At 43.3% G+C, this 7,246-nt stretch overlaps 1 long non-coding RNA gene across 1 annotated transcript; it reads right to left on the reverse strand.

The window, feature by feature from the left end:
- Positions 1–2,324: 2,324 nt before the first annotated feature.
- LOC144335551 (uncharacterized) lies at positions 2,325–5,507 on the reverse strand. The gene is made up of 2 exons (XR_013406485.1): positions 5,091–5,507; positions 2,325–3,813 (listed from the first exon to the last, which is right to left on the reverse strand). It is a non-coding gene; the product is annotated as an uncharacterized LOC144335551 (long non-coding RNA).
- Between the last annotated feature and the right edge of the window lie 1,739 nt (positions 5,508–7,246).

Consider the following 7,246-nt stretch of genomic DNA (forward strand, 5'->3'; position numbering starts at 1 on the left):
AACTTTGACAATGTAAAACATATTAGATGTATTGGATCTTCAGGGACCATCCTTAATTTTTAGTAGAACATTGCCTTTTATTTCCTTATTTTTAAGTGAATTTCAATTGCATTGCCCCTAAAACCTTTTTATAAGATGTTTGCAGTAGTTAGGAATTAATGTGTGTGTTTTTTTCTTTTTTCTTTTTTTTTAAGTGGGTGTATTCGTTAGAAATTGTGCTCAGCTATGACTAACAGCTACAGTGGTTGAAATATCAAGGGGAGGCCGGGCGCAGTGGCTCGTGCCGGTAATCCCAGCACTTTGGGAGGCTCAAGAGGGCAGATCATGAGAAAGAACGTATGAGGTCAAGAGACGGCGACCATCCTGGCCAACATGGTGAAACCCCGTCTCTACTAAAATATCATTAAAAAAATTGGCTGGGCGTGGTAGCGAGCACCTGTAGTCCCAGCTACTCAGGAGGCTGAGGCAGGGGAATTGCTTGAACCCGCTAGGCGGCGGTTGCAGTGAGCGGAGATCGTGCCATTGCACTCCAGCCTGGTGACAGAGCAAGAATCCGTCGCAAAAAGGAAGGGAGGAAGGGAGGAAAAAGAAAGAAGAAAGAAAGATCAAGAGGAGTTTGCTGTCTTTCTTTCGTTTTTTCTTTTTTTTTATTTTGTTTTTTGTTTTTTGCTGTTTTTTTGTTTGTTTGTTTGTTTGTTTGTTTGTTTGTTTTGAGACGGAGTCTCGCTCTGTCGCCCAGGCTGGAGTGCAGTGGCGCCATCTCGGCTCACTGCAAGCTCCGCCTCCCAGGTTCACGCCATTCTCCTGCCTCAGCCTCCCGAGTAGCGGGGGCTACAGGCGCCCACCACCACGCCGGACTAATTTTTTGTGTTTTCACTTGGGATGAAGTTTCACCGTGTTAGCCAGGATGGTCTCCATCTGCTGACCTCGTGATCCGCCCGTCTCGCCCTCCTGAAGTGCTGGGATTACAGGCGTGCACCACTGCGCCCAGCCGAATTTGCTCTCTCTTTCACTCTGATGTTGAAGGAAAGTGGCTGAGCCAGTTGCAGCGGCTCCAACATGCCCCTAATATTGCAGGCACCTTTATTTCTGCTCTATCAGCTCTACTTAATCTTTGAGGTTGTCTTCTCGTTAAAGGTTGGCCGCTGCAGTTCCAAACCTTACATCTGAGTCAGAGGCCAGGAGGGAAGAAGGAGGGCATAGGCAAACAGGCACAAGCCCATTTAGCTAGCTGAGAGGCCCACCCAGCAATGCGTGCTTATATTTCGTTAGCTAGAACTTAATTAAATGTCTACTTCTATCTACAAGGAAGACTGGAAGGTACAGATTTTTGTTACATTGACATTTCCAACAAAATCAGGGTTCCAATAAAAAGAAAGAGGGAGAGAATGCATTTGGGGTAGATAGCTGCCCTAGTGCGGTTGTTTCTCTTTCTAAAATTAATGCATATTTGTTAAGGCAAACTTGAAACCTGGAGCAAAGGAAAAGAAAGAGAAGATAATGGGCCGGGCGCGGTGGCTCAAGCCTGTAATCCCAGCACTTTGGGAGGCCGAGGCGGGCGGATCACGAGGTCAGGAGATCGAGACCATCCTGGCGAACATGGTGAAACCCTGTCTCTACTAAAAAATACAAAAAACTAGCCGGGCGAGGTGGCTGGCGCCTGTGGTCCCAGCTACTCGGGAGGCTGAGGCAGGAGAATGGCGTAAGCCCGGGAGGCGGAGCTTGCAGTGAGCGGAGATCGCGCCACTCACTGCACTCCAGCCTGAGCGACAGAGCGAGACTCCGTCTCAAAAAAAAAAAAAAAGAAAAAAGAAAGAGAAGATAATGATGATATTAATTCCTCAAAGTGATCTCTAGTAGCATTTAGTGTAATTATTTGCTTATTTTTTATTAATATTTGAAGATTTTTTCTGACTGCACTTTTTTTTTTTTTTTGGTGAGGGGACAGAGTCTTGCTCTGTCACCTAGACTAAAGAGCAATGGTACAATCATGGCTCACTGCAGCCTCAACCCCCCAGGCTCAAGTAATCCTCCCACTTTGGTCTCCCCAGTAGCTGAAACTACAGCACCACCACATCAGGCTAATTTTTTGTAGAGATGGGGTCTTACTATGTTGCCCAGGCTCATCTTAAACTCCTGGGCTCAAGAGGTCCTCCTGTCTCAGCCTTCCAAAGTGCTGAGATTACAGGTGGGAGCCCAGCACCCAGCCTGATTGTATTTTTCTGATTCTAAAAGTAATGCCCATTCACTTGGGAAACTTTGAGAAAATACAGCAAAGTATAGAGAAAAAAAAATAGAAATCACCCATAATCCCATTACCCATATTACACTATACCATTGTTTTATTTTCTGCTGTTCTAAGTATATATTTTACATACTTAATGATCATAGCATATGTACAAGTTGACACCTTTTTCTCACTTTCTAAATAAAATAAGTAAATTTACATATGACCCTACTTCGAGCATTCCTGGGTCCTCATAACAGCATTTCGAATCTCAGTTGCAAATCTGTTTGGAAAGTGCTTGAAGTAGGAAAGAACAAATAGCATGGACTGATTTTCCCCTGCACTGTTTCTGGGAGACCATACGGCAGATTTGGCTCACTTCTCACTCTCACTCTGAGACCATATCATATGCTCTCCTTTCTTTATTTTTCTATCTCAAAAAATGTCAAGTGTACAAACCAAGAGTTAAAATTATTCTTGAGAGAACATGAGCTGTCAGGCCCATTCTTACCGTATGGCTCACAAAAGTGGGTTTTGCTCTGGCTTATAAATTCATAAGATGTCAAAGCTAGAAAAAGCCCCCATGGCTGTCAGTCCAAACCACTAATGTAACAGCAAAAAGAAACAGAAAGGAAAAGCACCCTGCTCAGCATACCACCTGGCAGAATCAGTGCCAGAACCCAGGACCTCAAGTGCCTTTCTAGTGATTTTCCACTCTACTTTAGATGCTTTTGATGATGCAACTAACTGGTAAACTTCAAAGGTGTTATGACTCCCACAAAAATACTCATCAATGGCCAAGCGCAGTGGCTCACATCTGTAATCCCAACACTTTGGGAGGTCGAGGCGGGCAGATCACGAGGTCAGGAGATCGAGACCATCCTGGCTAACACGGTGAAACCCCGTCTCTACTAAAAAAAAAAAAAAAAAAAAATGTAGCCAGGCATGGTGGCAGGCGCCCGTAGTCCCAGCTACTTGGGAGGCTGAGGCAGGAGAATGGTGTGAACCCAGGAGGCGGAGGTTGCAGTGAGCTGAGATTGCGCCACTGCACTTCAGCCTGGGTGACAAAGCGAGACTCAATCTCAAAAAAAAGAGAAAAAAAAATACTCAGTAATAAGATTCCCCAAGATCCCCCCAACCCAACTGCAGCCAGTTGCTAATGGTATTAACTAAAGCCTAGAGATTTATAATGCCCGAAGTAGGTTGTCTCCAATTAGCAGTTTCATTTAATACACTTGGGTTTTTGGTGAAAACATACACTCTAGAGAAAACAACTTTTTCCATTCAGTGTTCACTTGCTATGAGCTCAGACTTTTGCTAAGAGCCATAGGATTGCTAAGAGCTATAGATGTGCAAAATTTATAGTGTGGTTGGGAAGATGAGGGAGACACATGAACCAATATGGTGTATTCATACAGTGGAATGCCGTGCACCTGCAAATGACGTAATCTGCATGAACTGCCACGAAGAGATGGCCATGACATATTGTTACAAGAAAAATGCGGGTTGTAGAGGAGTGATCTCTGCTCACTGCAACCTCCATCTCCCGGGTTCAAGCGATTCTCCTGCCTCAGCCTCTTGAGTAACTGGAATGACAAACATGCACCACCACATTCAGGTAATTTTTGTATTTTTAGTAGAGACGGGGTTTCACTACATTGGCCAGGCTGGTCTCAAACTCCTGACTGCAAGTAATCTGCCTGCCTCAGCCTCCCAAGCCTCAGCCTCCCAAAGTGCTGGGATTACAGGCATGAGTCACCATGCCCGGCCTTAGAGTTCTGTTTTCGGAATATAATTATGTGCTGCAGTTTCCCCACTGTATATGTTGAATAACCATGGTATCTACCACAGACTTGTGACAATTAAATCAGTTGTTCTGAATAAAATGCTTGGATATTTGCCAGACCCATACTAAGTGCTCATTAAACATTAGCCATGATGATGATGATGATGATGATGATGATGATGATGATGATGGAAAATGAGTACTCTCATACTGCTACCAGGTGTACACATTCATACAAGTTATAGGGCCATTTAATCAGATATATATGTGTAAAGCCTTTAAAATTTGAAGGTATTTGACCCAGCAGGTCCACTTTCAAAAATTTCCCCTATGGAAAAAAATTTAAGACGTGTATACAAAGATGAATAAAGAGAAAAACCTTGGCAACAAGCTAAATGTTCAAAACTGAAAATAGTTTAATAACATATGGTGCATCTTTACAATGGAATAGTATGTCCTCACTGTAGCAACAAATATACTGACATTGTAATAGGCTAATAATCATATAATATTAAGCGAGAAAAGCTCACTTCTGAACAACATACACAATATGATCCCATGACAGTACAAAAAGTATAATGTACATATGTATGTCTAGAAGCACATGTCCTAAAATTGCATGCACAGTATTAAACCCTGGGAAATTGTAAAAATTTTCTTCTTTATGCTTGGGTATAATTTCCAATTTTTCTACAATGAATCTCTGTTCGTTGTGTAAGTGTTTGAAAGAAAGGCAAAGGGACTTTGGGAGAGCATTTCATGATGTAGCCTCCACGCTAACAGACTGCAATCAGGATGCCTCTGCCTGGAGCCAGAGCAAATGCAAGTGCTTCCAGCCTGCAAGGATCAAGTGGGCACATTTTTCCAGTCTCTACTGCAGAATCAGCAGACATGGGACTAGTGTCCCGGCCTGACTCAGGAGACTGACTTTGGGATGTTGGCTGAAGGCCAAAAAAGTAAATAGTAAGGAAAACTAGGCAATGTCATTGCCATCAGCCAACCTAAGAAAGCTTTAATTTTCCAAGAACTGAAGGTTCAATTTCCAAAGATCAAGGGGAGACAAAGACAGCTACTCACCTCGCCTCTTACTGGGGTTTTCAGAAGTTTCCAGCAGCTTCCCATCAGACTCAGCTAGCAGCCTTGTTTGAGGCTGGTCTAGAAACCCCACTCTATGTAGACTCCTTTTGGCCATTTGCCACGGAACAGCAAAGACTGTCAGCACTCCTCCAAGTAGGCAGCTGCAAGGGGTCTCAGCCTTGCATCTCCTAATTTCTCAAGGAAGAAAGGAACTGGAATTTTACTTAAGCCACGCTCTCTTTTCTATGATGTTTTCCTAGGCTCCCCAAGGGTGTGTGATATTGCTGGAAGGAAGAAAGAAAAGCCCGAGTGAGCTGAACTTCCCATTTACTCACAAGGACTGACCCGGGCATCCCTCAGTTCCTACAAAGGCCCCCACCCATGTATTCAAGCTTCATTTGTTGCTATCCTCCCCCATCTCACTCTGTTCTGGTGTTTCTTGAGTATTCTGTTTCTTACATAACCCTCCCCTTTTTCAGCCTCTGGAATTTTTGCTGGCAACTTCAGAGATCAGCCAATGTGCCTTCTCAGGGTAGTCTCTCCTGATCTCTTGCCTTCTCCGCCACTCCGGATTAGGAAACCCTGTTCTGTGACCCCATAGAACCCTGTCCTACACTCCATAGGGACACCTTTTTATTTATTTATTTTTTATTATACTTTAAGTTCTAGGGTACATGTGTACAACATGCAGGTTTGTTACATAGGTATACATGTGCCATGTTGGTTTGCTACATCCATTAATTCATCATTTATATTAGGTACTTCTCCTAATGCTATCCCCTCCCTGCCCCCCACCCCATGACAGGCCCCAGGGTGTGATGTTCCCGGCCCTGTGTCCAAGTGTTCTCATTGTTCAGTTCCCACCTGTGAGTGAGAACATGCGGTGTTTGGTTTTCTGTTCCATATGGACACTTTTCCACTATGCTAGAATCTTTTGTTCCTGGTCTCTCTTCCCAACCCTAGTGTAAGCAACTCGCAGCCAGAGGCCATGCCTTATTCTCCTTTGTATTCTCAGTGCCCAGCACATGGTATGTGCTCAACACATGTTTGTCAAATAATTAAATAAATGAGTTCATTCATCCATCAATTGATCTTTAAATTGGTTGCAAATTATCTTCTTTTTAAGAAAATGCAAACAATTCTGGGAATTTTGAGGGAGCTGATATTAGTTATTCTCGTTTCAGTGTGAATTCATTTGTCTGATTCCATTGCTTTCCTTTCATGTTAAAGTAAGGAACAGGGAATCGAAATTTGACTTGGAGATGAAATTCTTAGAATGGAGAATGGTAGTTCACTTTGGATAGAATATAGGGTAGGGTATGAATGATGCAGGCTTATGGGTAGTGAAACACCAGCCCTGTTTCTAAAAATGTGACAAGTTACATCAAAATCTCCTGAGTGCTTATTAAAAATGCAACATCCAAGGCCCCAACCCAAACCCACACTACCTAGAATCTAGTGAAATGGGCATGTGGAGCTTCATTCATCGTCAGCCAGTTCTGATCAGAGGAATTAGAAAGGCCTAAAGTTACTAGACATTTAGGGTCATGAGGAGAGATGCAGATGGAGGTAGGAGCACACAGAGATGGAGAGAGGAACATGCCAAAGTAAACCTCATATGTTCTGAAATTTTGCCTAAGATTCCCCATAAAAGAAAGCTCTTTCTGGGCGGGGCGCCATGGCTCACACCTGTAATCCTAACACTTTGGGAGGCTGAGGTGGGCGGATCATGAGGTCAAGAGATTGGGACCATCCTGACCAACATGGTGAAACTGCGTCTCTACTAAAAATACAAAAAATAAATTAGTTGTGTGTGGTGGTGTGGGCCTGTACTTTCAGCTGTTCAGGAGGCTAAGGCAGGAGGATCACTCAAACCCAGTAGGCAGAGGTTGCATTGAGCCAAGATCGCACCATTGCACTCCAGCCTGGGCAATAGAGCAATAATCCATCTCAAAAAAAAAAAGAAAGCTCTTTCTTTCTTTTCTTCATCTCAATTCATTGTTTTATATCACATAGGAATTAATACTACTGTATTCCTGGAAATTAACATTAAGCATAAAATAGTAGAATGGATAAGAATACATATGGATGCTAGAGATATACTGCCTAGTTCAAACTCTAGCTTCTAAACTCACTTGACATGTAATCTTGGGTGG

This window comes from Macaca mulatta, chromosome 16 (assembly GCF_049350105.2).
Source record: "Macaca mulatta isolate MMU2019108-1 chromosome 16, T2T-MMU8v2.0, whole genome shotgun sequence".
NCBI lineage: Eukaryota > Metazoa > Chordata > Mammalia > Primates > Cercopithecidae > Macaca > Macaca mulatta.